Genomic DNA, 17,032 nt, shown 5'->3' on the forward strand with positions numbered 1-17,032 from the left:
TTATTACTGGCCAACAATGTACCATGACTCCATCGAATATGTCAGAAAGTGCGATCGGTGTTAGAGATATGCGAATATCCAAAAAAGCCCACCTCCAAACTTACACCCTGGAGTGCCTCATGGCCATTTGCACAATGGGGGATGGATATCCTCGGATCTTTTTCCATGGCATCTGGATAGCGAAGTTCCTCCTGGTGGCAATTGACTACTTCACCAAGTGGGTCGAAGCCGAACCTTTGGCGAAAATCACAGAAGCTAAAGTGCAGGACTTCATCTGGAAGTCAATCGTCTGTAGGTTCGGCTTACCCAGAACTCTCATTACTGATAATGGACGATAATTTGCTGGAGCAAGGTTTGCTGAATTTTGTGAAGACTTAAACATCTCCCATAATTTCACGTCAGTAGCCCATCCGCAGGCAAACGGCGAAGCCGAGGTGACTAACAGGACTCTTTTGCAGGGAATCAAGATGAGACTTGAAAAAGTAAAGGAAACTTGGGCAGATGAGCTTTATCATGTGTTATGGGCATACCGAACTATCCAAAAACTGTCCACAGGGGAGACCCCCTTTGCCTTAGCCTTCGGAACAGAAGCCATGATCCCGATCGAACTCAAGCTTCCGTCAGTGTGAGTCGTGGCATTCGACGAGCAGTGCAACTCACAGGATCTCAAAGCCAACCTCGACTTGTTAGAAAAAAAGCGGGAGACAGCTCAAGTTCGGATGGCAGCCTACAAGTAGAAAGTAGCCCGCTACTACAACTCCCGGGTTAAGAGCAAAGCCTTCAGAAAGGGGGACTTAGTACTTCGCGAGCCACTGTTTCACAACTTCAGAATCAAGAAAAACTTACTCCAAACTGGGAAGGCCCGTATGAAGTCAGGGAGGTGGTTCGGCCCAGAACATACTATCTAAAAGAACTCGGAGGAGCAGACCTTCCACAACCATGAAATTCGAAAAATTTATGAATGTTAACCGACAACTTTACCTTAAATAAAAATTTCATATTCGCATATCATTTCTTTTGGCATGAGCTTACAATGATAGGAAGTAGCTCCCTCAGACAATCGAAAACAAGCGTGTTAGGAACAGAGGAGAACCTCATCCTAACATGAGAAAAATTGAAGGTCCGATTATTTAGAGACCAGATGGAGGGAGAGGCCCTCGCAACGGCCCTTATGCACCCCAACAGCCATGTTAGGAACAGGAGGAGAACCTCGTCCTAACATGAGCAAAGTCAAAGGCCCAATTTTTAGAGATTGGATGGGGGGAGAGGCCCTCGCAATGGCCCTTATGCACCCCCACAGCCATGTTAGGAACAAGAGGAGAACCTCGTCCTAACATAAGCAAAGTCGAAGGCCTGATTATTTAAAGATCGGATGGGAGAGAGGCCCTCGCAACGACCCTTATGCGCCCCCACAGCCATGTTAGGAATATTGGGAATAGTGTCCCAAAGCCAATCATCAGTCTGTTGATGGTTGTGCTCTTTCTTGTATTAGTATATGAATTATAAATTAATAAAAGTTGTTTTGATATTTTTCATCATAAATTATTTCATCTTCTAATGAACTCCTGTGTTGTAGTGAAGTCCTTAGGACTATTTAGACTCGACAAAGGAGGATTTATCGTTTAGTCCTTAAATCTGTTCGCGATCAAATGATACGTTGTTACCAAAGACAACAATGTTTATCAAGCATAGGTCGTTGTGTGCCATATGGGTTGGTTGTCCTCTTAACCAAGGAGTGTGGAGACACTGGTATGGTATACAGGTGAGATGTAAGGGTACATCTGCACTGAATGTGACCGACTCTAGAGCTTTTTCTGTAGTCAAGATTTACTCTGATGGGATATGGGTATAACTGTCCCTCTGACCTGAAACTGCCACAGTGACTTGCAAGCAATTCACTGCACTTAGGCACTGGACTACCTGAATTTTTAATTCAGTGACGAAAGGCTGCTGGGTGTAGTCAAGTACTTGACTTGTCGGTGCATGTGTCAAGATGGGATTGACCACTCTAGTTCAGGAGCTGTGTACAGTCGTGTTTCAATTTAGCAAAACCTTAGCCAGGGTAGTCCTAGTGAGGAGTCACAAGACTGATAGAGTTAAGCATGATTCGGATGATCTGATCAGGGTTGACAGTTTAACCCTGAGTCGTCCTATACACAGGGGTCAAAAGGGATGAATTATACAGTAATCATATTCGCGTAGGTTCTGAATATTGTGATTACGACTATTTGATCTATCTAGATATCGGGTACCATTGCTAAATGGTCACTTTGATTAGTACAAGAATTGATTTCTGCACTACCGGCTTAGGTTCGAACCTATGGAGTCACACACATTAGAGGTTCCTATCTGATATGATGGCTGGTGAAGAGTCCCACTGGACTGGAACTCTTCGACCAAGAGTCCTAATGCTTGAAGACTCTAAGTCCTACATGTCTGAGACTCTGTGATCGAGAATCAGGATTCTCTGATCATGAGTTCCACATATTTTGGGTATCGAGGTCAAGAGTCCCACTGGTTTGGGACTCTTCGATCAAGATTTCATATTGATGGACTTTGATGTCCGATTGCCCATCAGATTTGGACTCAGTATTTATGAGAGGTTTAATTAGTGATTTGATCACTAATTAACTCAACTTGATTGAGTAATTATTTTTGGATCAAGTTCAATTGAATTGGATTCAGTTGGTTTGACCCGATTAGGTTAAGAGTTGACCTAATCGCCGAGGTGGTTTGGTCCCTGATTTGATCAGGGGTTGGGCTTAGTCAATTCTTGATTTGATTAAGATTTTATTGAGCCTAATTAAGCCTAATTGTGTTGGGTTTAATTTAATCTAATTGTGCCTAACATATTTTGATAAGGTTGGTTCAATTAGATTTGAAACCACCTTGACTCATCTCCCTGCGCCACCTCACCTCACCTGCACCTGTTTGAATTCACGAGAAACAAGTTCTCATGAATTTTCTCCCACACAGAAGCTTCCCATGCCCCTCCTTTGTGCACCATTTTGAGTGGATAAAGATGGTTGGTTGGCCATTCAAATTCAAATGAAGTTTGAATTTGAATGGGCAACTAATCTCATGCGCCACCTTGTCCACTTGTGCACCACTTATTCTACATGAGAAAAGGTTTCTCGTGTATACTCTCCACGCACAAAGAAGCCCACACCCCTCCCTTCTCATGCCTTAAGTGGATAAGGATAGGTTGGTTGGCATTTGAATTCAAATTCGATTTGAATTCAAGTGAGCAACCACCTAGCTTTATCCTCTCACGCGGTAAAAATGTGGTCTTGCACCATTTTAAAAGGGATGAGAAGGTGGGGCATGTGTACATCTGATCTGTGAGAGAAGGGTGGCATGAGAAAAGCCTTGTGCGTGAGAAAAGAAAAGAAAAGAAGAGAAAAGAAAAGATTTTGGACGCAGGATTTTCTGTGTGTACCCTAGGGTTACTGCCTAGGGTTCGGGTAGTGAGAAGGTGAGCTACGAGTATCGTGAGCCCACCAAACTTTAGAGAGAGCTTCATCAACCTCTCTACTATCTCTGCTGATGATCCAGAGTATCCAAAGAATCGACAGACATCGATCGAAGGAGTTCGATCAGCATCAGTCGTCAAAAGGGTTCTGCAATGAACTAGCATTCGTGAGGAGCCGATCAGATCGAAAGCTTTGTGTGGATGATCAGTAGAAGCCAGACATACTGTGTGGCTATATTACAATGATCAGACCATTTTGACAGTGATCAGACTACGACGATCGACTACCTGCACGAAGGTAATGTGTTCTGAACACATAACAGTAAAATATTTACTGTAGAAGTTTAAATTTTAAATTTAAATGCATGCTATATATATTATATTTAGATCCTTGTGTAGGATTAATACATGTCAATTAATTAGATTAATTAATAATTTTCATTATAAAATTATAATTTTAAAAAAATTTTAAAATTATCGTTTTATCCCTGCACTGAAATTCACTTCAAGGAACAGGAGGAAAATCTCGTCCTAACATGAGCAAAGTCGAAGGCCCGATTATTTAGAGATCGGATGGGGAGAGAGACCCTCGCAACGGTCCTTATGCACCCCCACAGCCATGTTAGGAACAGGAGGAGAACTTCATCCTAACATGAGCAAGGTCGAAGGTCCGATTATTTAGAGACTGGATGGGGGGAGAAGCCCTTGCAATGGTCCTTATATACCCCCACAGCCCTATTAGGAACAGGAGGAAAACTTCATCTTAACATGAGCTGAAATTGATTGTGCCGGAAACAGGAGGAGAACCTCATCCTAACACAAACAAAGATCTGATCGTTTAAGATCGGATGAAGGGAAGGGTCCCCTCAGTGGCTCCTCTACACCCCTACAACCCCATTAGGAGCAGAGGGAAAACCCTCGCCCAAACATAAAGAAAGGGGGAGAAGAAAAGGAAAAGCGATGAGCTACACCAGAGATAAGAAAAAAAATGAACTACATCTAAGACACGAGGGACCTCGTCTCAACGAGGAAGAAAACTCTTGTCAAAAATCCTTGATCTCTAAGAGGGAATCCAAAACTAGCAGGAGAAAATAGACTTCCTCAAACTAACCAGAAGTTCGGGCCCCAAGCTCGAACATTGGGAGAAAGTATTAAACTCGAATGACCTCGAAAAGACCCTCGTCATGAACAAAAAAGGTAAGTCAACACAGCGATGACTAGGAACCTTCAAACAATGTCGACATCAAACAAGACAAAAGACAAGAAAAGTTCGGTAAGCGACAACTCAGAGCAATAGTATACAAGGTGATGAAAAAAATTATTTTATTTCATTAGTAAAGAATGCATTATAAAAGCCTTTGAAGGCCAAAAAAAAAAGAAACAATAAGAAAAGAAAAGAATACATGGAAGAACAAAAGATAAAAGAAGCTCTAAGGAAGCTCGGCTTCTTCAGACTTCGGACTCTCGGTTTCAGCCATTGTCAGGGATTGCTATAATTTTTCAACTTCTTCTTCCAGTTCTTTCTTTCTTAACAGCATCTACCGATACATTTGGTGAAACCGCCGGCTTTCGCCCTCCGACTCCCGAAGCCTCTTCCTCAGAACTTCGGACTCCGCCTCGGCATCCTTGACCGCCTGCAGCTCATAGGCCAGCTAGATTTTCAGTCGCTGCAGTTCGACCTTCTCCTGCCCAAGGGCCATGGATAGTTCTTCCATGGTCCCCCTCTAGGAGCGAAGCTCGTCAGAGCCTTGCACCGAAATAGCTTGAGCTCTCTCGGACAACTGCCTCTGAAGGCGGGCAACCTTGTCGATCACCGTCTTGAGCCTCCTTCAGTAGTCGTCTACTTGCCCGCACCAGCTGACTCAGTAGGCGTTGTAGTTCACCTCGGTGTTCTGTGGCTGCTTCTGGAGATCGAAGAATTTCTTCGATCAGTCCCGATCGTGGTCGGCCTGAGTTATGAGCCAGGATGAGCTCCCTTCCAATTGGCCGATCTTCTCTCGTGCGGCCGCCAACTCAACCTCGAGAGAGCTGATCTTGGAAGCCTAAGTCTAAGATCGATCGCTGGCGCATTTTTGAAGTTCCTCAAGCTCCTTCACGAAGTCGGCCTTCTTCCGAGTGTAGTCCATGAAGCCCTTTTTGTGGAGGTTCCGAAGGCAAGTAACCTCCTATTGGGAATAGTGTCCCAAAGCTAATCGTCAACCTGTTGACGGTTGTGCTCCTTTTTGTATTAGTACATGAATTATAAATAAATAAAAGTTATTTTGGTATTTTTTTATCACAAATATTTCATCTTCTAATGAACTCCTGTATTGTGGTGAAGTCCGTAGGACTATTTAGACTCGACAAAGGAGGATTTGTTGCTTAGTCCTTAAACATGTTCGTGACTAAATGATACATTGTTACCAAGGATGACAATGTTTATTGAGCATAGGTCATTGTGTGCCATATGGGTTGGTTGTCCTTATAACCAAAGAGTATGGAGACACTGGTATGGCATACAGGTGAGATGTAATGGTACATCTGCACTAAACGTGACCAACTCTGGAGCTATTTCTGCTGTCAAGATTTACTCCGATGGGATATGGGTATAAATGTCCCTCCGACCTGAGACCGCCACGGTGACTTGCAAGCAACACACTGCACTTAGGCACTGGACTACCTGAATTTCTAATTCAGTGACGGAAGGTTGCTGGGTGTAGTCAAGTACTTGACTTGTCGGTGCGTGTGTCAAGATGGGATTGACCACTCCAGTTTAGGAGCTATGTACAGTCGTGTTTCAATTTAGCAAAATCTTGGCCAGGGTAGTCCTAGTGAGGAGTCACAGGACTAATTGAGTTGAGCATGATTCGGATGATATCATCAGGGTTGACAGTTTAACCCTGAGTCATCCTAAACACAGGGGTCAAAAGGGATGAATTATATGGTAACCATATTCACGTAGGTTCTGAATGTTGCGATTGTGATTATTCGACCTATCCGGTCGTCGGGTATCATTGCTAGATGGTCACTTCGATTAGTACAGAAATTGGTTCCTGTGCTACCGGCTTAGGTTCGAACCTGCGGGGTCACACACATTAGAGGTTCCTTTCTGATCTAATGGCTGATTATGAGTCTTATCTATCTGGGACTCTATGATTGAGAATTAGGATTCTCTAATCATGAGTTCCACACATTTTGGGTACCGGGGTCAAAATTTTGAATTTCAAATTTTGAATTTGAAATTTGAACTCTTTGATCAGGGTTTCATATCGATGGTCTCTGATGCCTGATTGCCCATCGAATTTGGACTCAATATTTATGAGAGGTTTAATTAATGATTTAATCACTAATTAACTCAATTTGATTGAGTAATTATTTTTGGATCAAGTCCAATTGAATTGGATTCAGTTTGGATTGACCCGATTAGGTTAAATGTTGACCTAATCGCTAAGGTGGTTTAGTCTCTGATTTGATCAGGGGTTAGGTTTAGTTAATTCTTGATTTGATTAGGATTTTATTGAGCCTAATTAAGCCTAATTATGTTGGGTTTAATCTGGTCTAATTGTGCTTAACCTATTTTAAACTAGGTTGGCTCAATTTGAATCAAACCACCTTGTTTTAAATTCCCTGCGACACCCAACTTCCTTGCACCCATTTGAATTCACGAGAAGAAACTTCTCGTGAAATTTTTCTCATGCAAAACCCTTCCCCACGCCCTCATTTGTGCGCCATATGGATGGATAAAATAATTAGTTAGCCATTCAAATTCAAAGCATGTTTGAATTTGAATGGATAACTTATCACTTGCCCTTTCATCCTTATCCATTTTGTGCACCACATTACTTACACGAGAAAAGGTTTCTCATGAAACATTTTCCACACATAAAGAACCACGCCCCTTCTCTTCTCACGCCCAAAAGGATAGGGATAAGTTGGTTTTTGTTTGAATTCAAATTTGATTTGAATTCAAATGTGTAACCTCTTGTCTTTATCCTCTCACGCGGATAAGACACGTTCGACGTTGTTTTAAAAAGAGGAGAAAAGTGGGACGTGCGTAGAAATTTTAGGAGAGAAATTTTGGGGTGTGAGGAAGGCTTCTGCACAAGGTGAAGGTCCAAAACCTTCTGAGAGAAAAAGAAAGAAAAGAGAGAAAATTGGGTGCAGGGTTTTTGGTGTGTACCCTAGGATTTCTACCTAGGGTTCGGGAAGTGAGATTGGTATGTCACGAGTGTCGTGAGTCCACCAAATTTTAGAGAGAGATCCATCAGCCTCTCAAGCAACTGTGCAGATGATCTGAAGCATCCAAGAAGTCGGCACACATCGATCGAAGGAGTTCGATCAACATCTGCCATCAAAAGGGTGAAATCACGAACTAGCATTCGTGAGGAGCTGATCAGACGGAGCTTTGTGTGGATGATCCGTAGAGGCCAGACATTTATTTGGCTGTGATGTGACGATCAGAGCCCCCCGACGGTGATCAGATTGTGGTGATCGACTACCCGCAAAAGGTGATGTGTTCTGAACACAGTACTATAAAAGGTTTACTGATTCAAATTTGAATTTTAAATTTAAATGCATGCTGTTGTATCATATTTAGATCCTAGTGTAGGGTTAATTAGTATTAATTAATGAGATTAATTAATAATTCTACTGTAAAATAGTAATTTTGAAAAGGTTTTAAAATTACCATTTTGCCCCTGCACTAAATTTTTGCTTCAAATGGTATCAGAGCATGGTTCTAGAATATGATATACATATGCATGCGTAGATTAAGGTGTAATCTATAAGTTTAAATTTAAAATTTAAAATTTGAAATTTGAAATTCAAAAAGATTTGAAATTTGAAATTTGAAATTTGTTAGAAGTTTCAAATTTGAAATTCAAAATTTGAAATTTAAAATTTGGTTGAAATCTCAAATTTGAAATTTGAAATTTAAAATTTAAAATTTGAAATTTGAAATTCAAAATTCAAAATTTGAAATTTAAAATTTGGTTAAAATCTCAAATTTGAAATTTAAAATTTGAAATTCAAAATTTGAAATTTGAAATTCAAAATTTAAAATTCAAAGATTGGAAATTCGAAATTTGAAATTTGGTTGAAATCTCAAATTTAAAATTTAAAATTTGAAATTTAAATTTAAAATTTGAAATTCAAAATTTAAATTTTAAAATTAGTATATTTAGATATACTTGATCCAAGTAGCAAGTAATCTAATTGGGTTGGTTGCCATGGCCGTCCGGTCATAGGAGAAAAGTAGGGTTTAAAGGCCCTCTCTTCCCATTCGATGGGGTCTCCTATGGCGGTAGGGGTGTCGATGCAATTATATCCCATGCCGATGAAGCAGCGAAAGGACTTAATTAAGAAATTTATCATGAATGTGTTAGATTAGATCTAAAAAAAATTTATGATTTATTTTGAGTTATTTTCTGTTATGAAATGAGCAATAGAATTACTGTTTATGAAATGTGCTGACCTGTTTGTGAAATGAGTTAACACATTTGGTGAACAAAAATAAAATCTTTCAAATTTGAAAATTATTTTCGAAATACCAAACCCTGACCCATCAGCCCAAGTACTTAATTAAAAGAATTAAGTGTTGTCTAGTAGGTCTAGAATTATGAATTAAGACCTAAGATAATTGCATAAACTTGTGGGTCAATGGGTTAGATGAATTAGATCCATAATTGGGTTAGACCTAAGGTTAGTTTAAAAAATAGACTAAATGGAGTAATTGGTCAAATCTAATCAAAAGTTGAATTAGATTAGGTCAAGGATACTCTAGACTCAACTTCAATAGTTGTAGTTGAATGGGTCCATGTCTTTAACTAGACCAAGATGGACTTAATTCATGGCTACGCGGTGGAGCCCTATTTACTAAGTTGATCAAAATTAAAACTAATGAACCGGTTGGTGTCTAAGGTAAGTTCGGTAGTTTTGACCAGTGGTTCTTAAGCGGGAGCTACTCGCATTGATTCGATCATTGACGAGTTAATGGCAAATTCCCCACCACTGATCTCACTTACTTGGCCAATCTGGTAAGTTAGATTTTGATTAGATCACTTGGTGATTAGAGCTCACCCATGTCATTAGGTAAATCAGTGTGACTGATTTAGGTGCTCCTAATGCCAGCTTTAATTAAATCCTTTTTTAATCTGACTTGGTGAAGCCAGTGGGAGGATTGAAATTGGCTGGATGATTTTTTCTCTACTATTCTTTAATAAAATCCTCAAAATTATTAGGTCCCTAAAATGATTAAGTTATAATGATAACTAAGTCATAGCCTCCCATTAAGTGAGTGATAATGAGTCCATTAGTTCAATGATCATTGGAGGCCCAAAGGCCTAGTGCTCATTGGCTAATGAAATTATTATTCATAATATGATAATTTGATTGAGTCTTTCTGATGGTGGTTAGGTTGGCCGGCCAAAGTCGGGCCTGATCATTTATTGGTCCGATTCACTAAATTAAGTCATGTTAATGGTTGGACCTAACCAGATCTTTTCAGTGGAGGCCAAAGCCTACTGATTAGATTCTGGGGCAAAATCAATTACTAGAAGTTGTTTAGAGAAACAACTGGTTAAAAACCTACCCATAGATGCACATGGGTTGACCAACCAAAGTTGGGCTCGTGTGTAGTCTGTGTGGATTCTAGTACCCATTAAGGAATTAAAGTAATTCCTCGAATTGGAGGATGAGGCTACCAGTTTGTAAAAATATTGGAAAAAACTTTAGACTAAAATCAAGTCTTTAGTATTAATTTATGTACTAATAGAGTTCTCATTTTTCTTTAAGCAGCTATGGCCACTACCCTGTCGCTCCGATCATTATTAGATAATGACAAGCTCATTGGATCTAATTTCGATAGCTGGTATCGAAAATTAAAAATCGTCCTTGAGCATGAGCGGATCCTTTATGTAGTAACGGATCCAGCACCTGAGGAGCCAACTCCGAACGCTAGTAAGGCGATCCGAGACACTTACTTGAAGTGGCTCAATGACCGCACCACCGTTCGATGTATTATGCTGGCAGCAATGAATGACGAGTTCAACCGAAGGTTTGAGAATGCCCGCCACAGGAGATGCTTCAAATGTTGAACGACTCCTTTGGCACGCCTGACGATGTTGAAAGGCACAAAACTAGTTGTGCCATTTTCAATGCTCGGATGAGGGATGGGGCCTCAGTCACTGATCATGTACTGTACATGATCGAGATGATTGAGCGCCTAAGCAAATTGGGCTTTCCTCTGCACGAGCACTCGGTAAGGATGCGATCCTTAATTCCTTGCCCAATCCTTCCTCCCATTCCTTACTTATTTTCGAATGACAAAGCCTGCAGTAAACTACCACGGATTGTTGGGGTTGCTGCAGAACTTTGAGAAGGATCACCAACTCCATAAGGAGTCGGTGAATGTAGTGGGAGGGTGTTCTTCTCGTCGTCAACCCTTTGGGAAGGGGAAGAAGAACAAGAAGAAGAAAAATAAGAAGGTGCAATCTCATGTTGAGACAGTAGCACGGGGTCAGACCAAGAAGCGCAAGCACGACCAGAGCCAGGCGGAGTGCTTCTTTTGCAAGAAGCATGGGCATTAGAAGAGGAACTGTCCTCAATACATTGCCTCCCTGGACCCGAACAGGCCAAAGAAGAAGCAAGGTAATTATATGATAACTCCTTGCAACTTTTCGATTTGTGATACTACTGCCTGGGTATTGGATACCGGAAGCCCTTATCATATTTGTAATTCGATGCAGGGTCTGCAGGTCAGTAGGAGATTTGATGAAGGCGAGAGGTTCCTGAATGTTGGAGATGGAAGCAAAGTTCAGTTCTAGCTTTAGGAATCATGAGTCTTGTAATCAATTTTCGTAATGTAATTCTGAGTGAATGTCACTATTGTCCAAGTTTTTTATTAAATATTATTTCTGTAGGCCTTTTGGCCATGTACGGTTATGATTTTTTAATAAAAAAAAATATTTGCAATATCATTTTGAATGGTGTTACAATATTTGTTGGATAATTAAATAATAGAATTTACTTACTGTTGGTGCAAAAATCCGCTTGCGCCGGAGAAGCTGGAGTCGGGGAAGTCGCGGTCACCGCCGGGACCTGCAAAGAAAGTCTAAACCGGAGGTGGGGTTGCTCCGGCAAGATCCTCCGACGCTCAAGTCAGTTCTCTGCCTCAACAAGAATGGAGTGCTCGAACGGAGAATTTAGCAGAGTTTTTAGATAAAAGATGATAGCTTATAGAATAACGTATCTGGGCCCCTTTTATAGGCGGAGGGGGCTGTAGCCTGACAGCGACATCCGTAACCGTCTGGCAGTGGGCCGCCCGAGTCAGGAAGAATTTACTACGGAGGGTAGTGGAGTGGGATCGTGGCTATCGCCGTGGCTCACCACGTGGAATCAGTTACGGGGAGTGGAGCGACGTCCGCTGTCGTGACTCGTCAGGGAGTGGTGGAATCACACAGGATCCGCCGCAGGGAGTGGAGCAGAATCGTGGCCGTTAATACAGCCTGTCAGGGAGTAATAGGGTCGCGTAGGGTCCGCCGCAGGGAGTGGAGCAATGTTGCCCGTTACCGTGGCCTGCCGGGAGTGCAGATCCGTCGGCTGAAGTTCGGTAGCGGTCGGAGCTGATGACGAAGCCGGCTCTCGTAGGAGTCCAGGCGGAGTCTTCCTGTAATTAAAGTTAAAGGCAAAGTTCGGCTCCCGTAGGAGTCCGGACAAGGCTTACCGGTAGTTGCTGTCGAGGACGGAGCCCGGCTCTCGTAGGAGTCTGGGCGGAGTCTACTTGCTGTTGAAGTTGTCAGCGGAGTCCGGCTCCTGTAGGAGTCCGGACGCAGTCTGTCTGCAGCCGTTGGAGTCGAGGATGAAGCCCGGCTCCCGTAGGAGTCCGGGCGGAGTCTTCCTGCAATTAAAGTTAGAGGCGAAGTCCGGCTCCCGTAGGAGTCCGGACAAGGCTTACCGGCAGCTGATGTTAAGGACGGAGCCCGGCTCCCATAAGAGTCCAGGCGAAGTCTACTTGCTGTTGAAGTTATCGGTGGAGTCCGACTCCTGTAGGAGTCCGGACGCAGTCTGTCTGTAGCCGTTGGAGTCGAGGATGAAGCCCGGCTCCCGTAGGAGTCCGGGCGGAGTCTTCCTGCAATTAAAGTCAAAGGTGAAGTCCGCTCCCGTAGGAGTCCGGACAAGGCTTACCGGTAGTTGCTGTCGAGGAGGAGTCCGGCTCTCGTAGGAGTCCGGGCGGAGTCTACTTTCTGTTGAAGTTGTCGGCGGAGTTCGGCTCCTGTACGAGTCCGGACGCAGTCTGTCTGCAGCCGTTGGAGTCGAGGATGAAGCCCGGCTCCTGTAGGAGTCCGGGCGGAGTCTTCCTCCAATTAAAGTTAGAGGCGAAGTCCGGCTCCCGTAGGAGTCCGGACAAGGCTTACCGGCAGCTGATGTTAAGGACGGAGCCCGGCTCCCGTAAAAGTCCGGGCGAAGTCTGCTTGCTGTTGAAGTTGTCGGTGGAGTCCGGCTCCCGTAGGAGTCCGGACGTAGTCTGTCTACAGCCGTTGGAGTCGAGGATGAAGCCCGCTCCCGTAGGAGTCCGGGCGGAGTCTTCCTGCAATTTAAGTTAGAGGCGAAGTCCGGCTCCCGTAGGAGTCTGGACAAGGCTTACCGGCAGCTGATGTTAAGGACGGAGCCTGGCTCTCGTAAGAGTCTGGGTGATGTCTGCTTGCTGTTGAAGTTGTCGACGGAGTCCGGCTCCCATAGGAGTCCGGACGTAGTCTGTCTGCAGCCGTTTGAGTCGAGGATGAAGCCCGGCTCCCGTAGGAGTCCGGGCGGAGTCTTCCTGCAATTAAAGTTAGAGGCGAAGTCCGGCTCCCGTAGGAGTCCGGACAAGGCTTACCGGCAGCTGATGTTAAGGACAGAGCCCGGCTCCCATAGGAGTCCGGACGAAGTCTGCTTGCGGTTGACGTTGGCGACGAAGCTCGGCTCCCGTAGGAGTCCGGGCGGACCTTCTGGAGCCGATTCTACTGAGGACTTCTGCTGTGGGTATTTTATACCCAACACCAGTCCTCCTACTTCCGAGTTTGAATTTCGAACGAAGGAAGTACAGAGAGAGATGGGCACAGCCGAAGCTGTCCCCTCGAATCCTGCGCACCGCCGCTCCCAGATATTTTGGCATTAAATGTGTGCATGTCGGAGCTCTTTTTCTGGTTAAGGTGATCTGAAGAGTCTTTTCAGAACTCCCGCTGAAACATGATCCCAAGCATCGCGCTACAAAAATTTACGAACTGTCAATCCTTGATATCAGTGAGGGGGACATGCGGAACACGTGGCATGCATCAGTTGGCCTAGGTACACCCACTGCCATAACTGCGCCAAGATCCGCTGGCTATTTAAACCCCCTACTCTTCCTTCGGAGTTTCATTCTGCCGAGAAGACGGCACCTTTCTTTCGTCTGAGAGCTTAGCTACTCAGCTACTTCTCCCGCACCGGTCCTTGCCGTCTTCAGCCCCCCAATTCTTCTCTAAGGGGTTCCCACGCCATGTCCTCTACCCCGGAGGCCATCCTTGAAGGGATGTCTAGGGCTTGGAGGAAGGCGAGGAGGAGAACAGCGGTCGGTGAGGATCCCCGTCGTTTCAAAGGGGGCTCAAGGAAGAATTCTTTCAACAACAGGGGTTTAATAATGGGGGCCGCCGGTAAAGTTATTCTGCCCGAGAATTTTAGAGTAACAAGGCGGGGTGATACCGGTCAAGAGGGCAGAGCTGTCGTCACAAGCTGTGGTGGGATCCTTGATGCCGTCGGGGCGAGGGACCAGAAGCGGTCGGCGTCGATGGTGGGGCAGTAAAGCTCGTTGCGGGGGCAGTGGAAGTGGCGCATGCCGACCTTGCCGGAGCATTTTGGATGGCGGCTGTCGCGAAGCATTCGGAGATGGAGCATATCTCTGGTGTCACCGCTGCCTCCAAGGTGACTCTGGCTCTTCTTGAAACAGGTCTTCGTCACTGCTGCCGTTGCCCTTACCGCCCCCGGGAATCTATCCCACCCTTTTCCCCCTAGGGTTGGGACTTCAGAGATGGAGCGAAGCGAGGCGGAGCGAGAGCCGATAGGTCCGTTACACGCACTGAAGAACACGGCTGAGAAGGACAGAGACGGGGAGAGGAGTTGGCAGCTTGGAGCGGCCTCCGGTATATCCTTTCCGAACCGTATTCGCGAGACTTGCAATGATGTATATCTTTTTTTTTTCTTGACCCACCGGGTCTTGTAACGTATATCTTGTTAGTTGAAAAATGAAAAGAAGATTTTGTTACCTTGTCTGCATCTTGCATCGAATAGTTGTCTGTCGAACTTCTTCATTTTCTTTCTTCTTTCTTCCTCCTTTTCTTCTTTTTCTTTTTCACGTCGTCCTAAGGTCATCGACGACCTCCTTTATCTGTGTAGGGTTGTTATTTGCCGAGCTCCTTTTCGACTTTTACGCCGTTCGAAGATACCCGATTGTCATTTTTTCGTCAATGGCTGCAGGTTCGCTCGGGGCCATTCGGGCCCGGGGTTCCTCCTAGGGCTTGAATTTGGGGATCCGAGCTTCTGTTGCCCTGAGGAAGTTGCCACATTTTGCGTTGAAAGCTTCCTTGAAAGATGGGACTCCTGATGGGAGCCCCAATCCTCGCTGCGACAGGGTTTTCTGTACCTCGGGCGCTGTTTGTTTTCCAGTCGTCACTGTTGCGATCCATTGCCTTCCTTTTTCACTTGGAGTTTTTCTCCGCTGAAGCCGAGGTGAAGTTCGGCTCCTGTGGGAGTCCGGACGAAGAATCCCTCTTGAAGTTGGAGTTGTGGGCGGAGCCCGGCTCCCGTAGGAGTCCGGGCGGAGTCCTCCTGCGATTAAAGTTAGGTGTGAAGTCCAGCTCCCATAGGAGTCCGGACGGATCTTACTGGCGGTTGAAGTTGACGATGGAGCCCGCTCCCGTAGGGATCCGGGAGGAGTCCCCCTTGAGGTTGGAGTCGCAGGCTGAGTCCGGCTCCCGTAGGAGTCCGGGCAGAGTCCTCTCGGAGTTGATGTTGCGGGCTGAGCCCGACTCCCGTAGGAGTCTGGGTGGAGCCTTCCTTGGCGTCATGGATAGAGCCCGGCTCCCGTAGGAGTCAGGGTGAAGTCTTCCTGCAATCAAAGTCATAGGCGAAGTCCGGCTCCCGTAGGAGTCCGGACAAGGCTTACCGGCAGTTGCTGCTGTCGGTGGAGTCCGGCTACCGTAAGAGTCCAGACGAAGCTTACCGACAGTCGAGGTTGGCGACGGAGCCCGGCTCCCATAGGAGTCCGGGCGGAGTTGTCCTGTAGTCGATGTCGGTGACGGAGCCCGGCTCCCATAGGAGTCCAGACAGAGCTGTCCTGTAGTCGAAGTCGGTGACGGAGCCCGGCTCCCGTAGGAGTCTGGACGGAGCTGTCCTGTAGTCGAAGTTGGTGATGGAGCCCGGCTCCCGTAGGAGTTCGGGCTGGGTTTACCACCGGTCGAAGTTGCTTAAGCTAGGGTAAGGTTTTCCTCCTGGGGGGCGCATATGGGCGTTGCAGGGCCTCTCCCCCCATCCGATCTAAAAGAACCGGGCCTTTGATTTTGTTCATGTCAGGACGAGGTCCTCCTCCTGTTCCTGACATGGCTGTGGGGGTACGTTAGGGCGCTGTAAGGCCTCTCTCCCCATCCGGTCTAAATGGAATCGGGCTTTCGATTTTGCTCAAGTTAGGGCGAGGTTCTCCTCCTGTCCCTAACAGGGCTGTGGGGGCACATATGGGCATTGTAAGGCCTCTCCCCCCATCCGGTCTAAATGGAACCGGGCCTTCGACTTTGCTCAAGTTAGGGCGAGGTTCTCCTCCTGTCCCTAACAGGGCTGTGGGGGCACATATGGGCGTTGTAGGGCCTCTCCCCCCATCCGGTCTAAATGGAACGGGCCTTCGACTTTGCTCAAGTTAGGGCGAGGTTCTCCTCCTGTCCCTAACAGGGCTGTGGGGGCACATATGGGCATTGTAAGGCCTCTCCCCCCATCCGATCTAAATGGAACCGGGCCTTAGACTTTGCTCAAGTTAGGACGAGGTTCTCCTCCTGTCCCTAACAGGGCTGTGGGGGCACATATGGGCGTTGTAAGGCCTCTCCCCCCATCCGGTCTAAATGGAACCGGGCCTTCGATTTTGTCGGGATGACGTTTCCCTTTCGTTTCTGACACAGCTTGTATGAATTGTTCAAAGACATACAGGTATGCAATTTTAATTAAAATGAAGTCATTGGTAGTACACCCGTAAGTTTTCCGAGTTCCACGATCGCGGGAGGTCAGCTCCTCCGAGTTCCTTAAGATAATAAGTTTCCGGTCGGGCTACTTCTTTGACTTCATACGGTCCTTCCCAGTTTGGGGCGAGTTTCCCCCGTCCTGAGGTTGCGAGACAGCAGCTCGTCGAAGTACTAGATCTCCTGCTTTGAAGGTTTTGTTCTTGACCCGGGCATTGTAATATCGAGCAACTTTCTGTCTGTAGGCTGCCATTCGAACCTGAGCGATCTTCCGTCTTTCTTCCAGCAGGTCGAGGTTGGCTCTAAGACTTTGTGAATTTTGGTGTTCGTCGAATGCCACGACTCA

This window comes from Elaeis guineensis, chromosome 3 (genome assembly GCF_000442705.2).
Source record: "Elaeis guineensis isolate ETL-2024a chromosome 3, EG11, whole genome shotgun sequence".
In the NCBI taxonomy this organism is placed as follows: Eukaryota; Viridiplantae; Streptophyta; class Magnoliopsida; order Arecales; family Arecaceae; genus Elaeis; species Elaeis guineensis.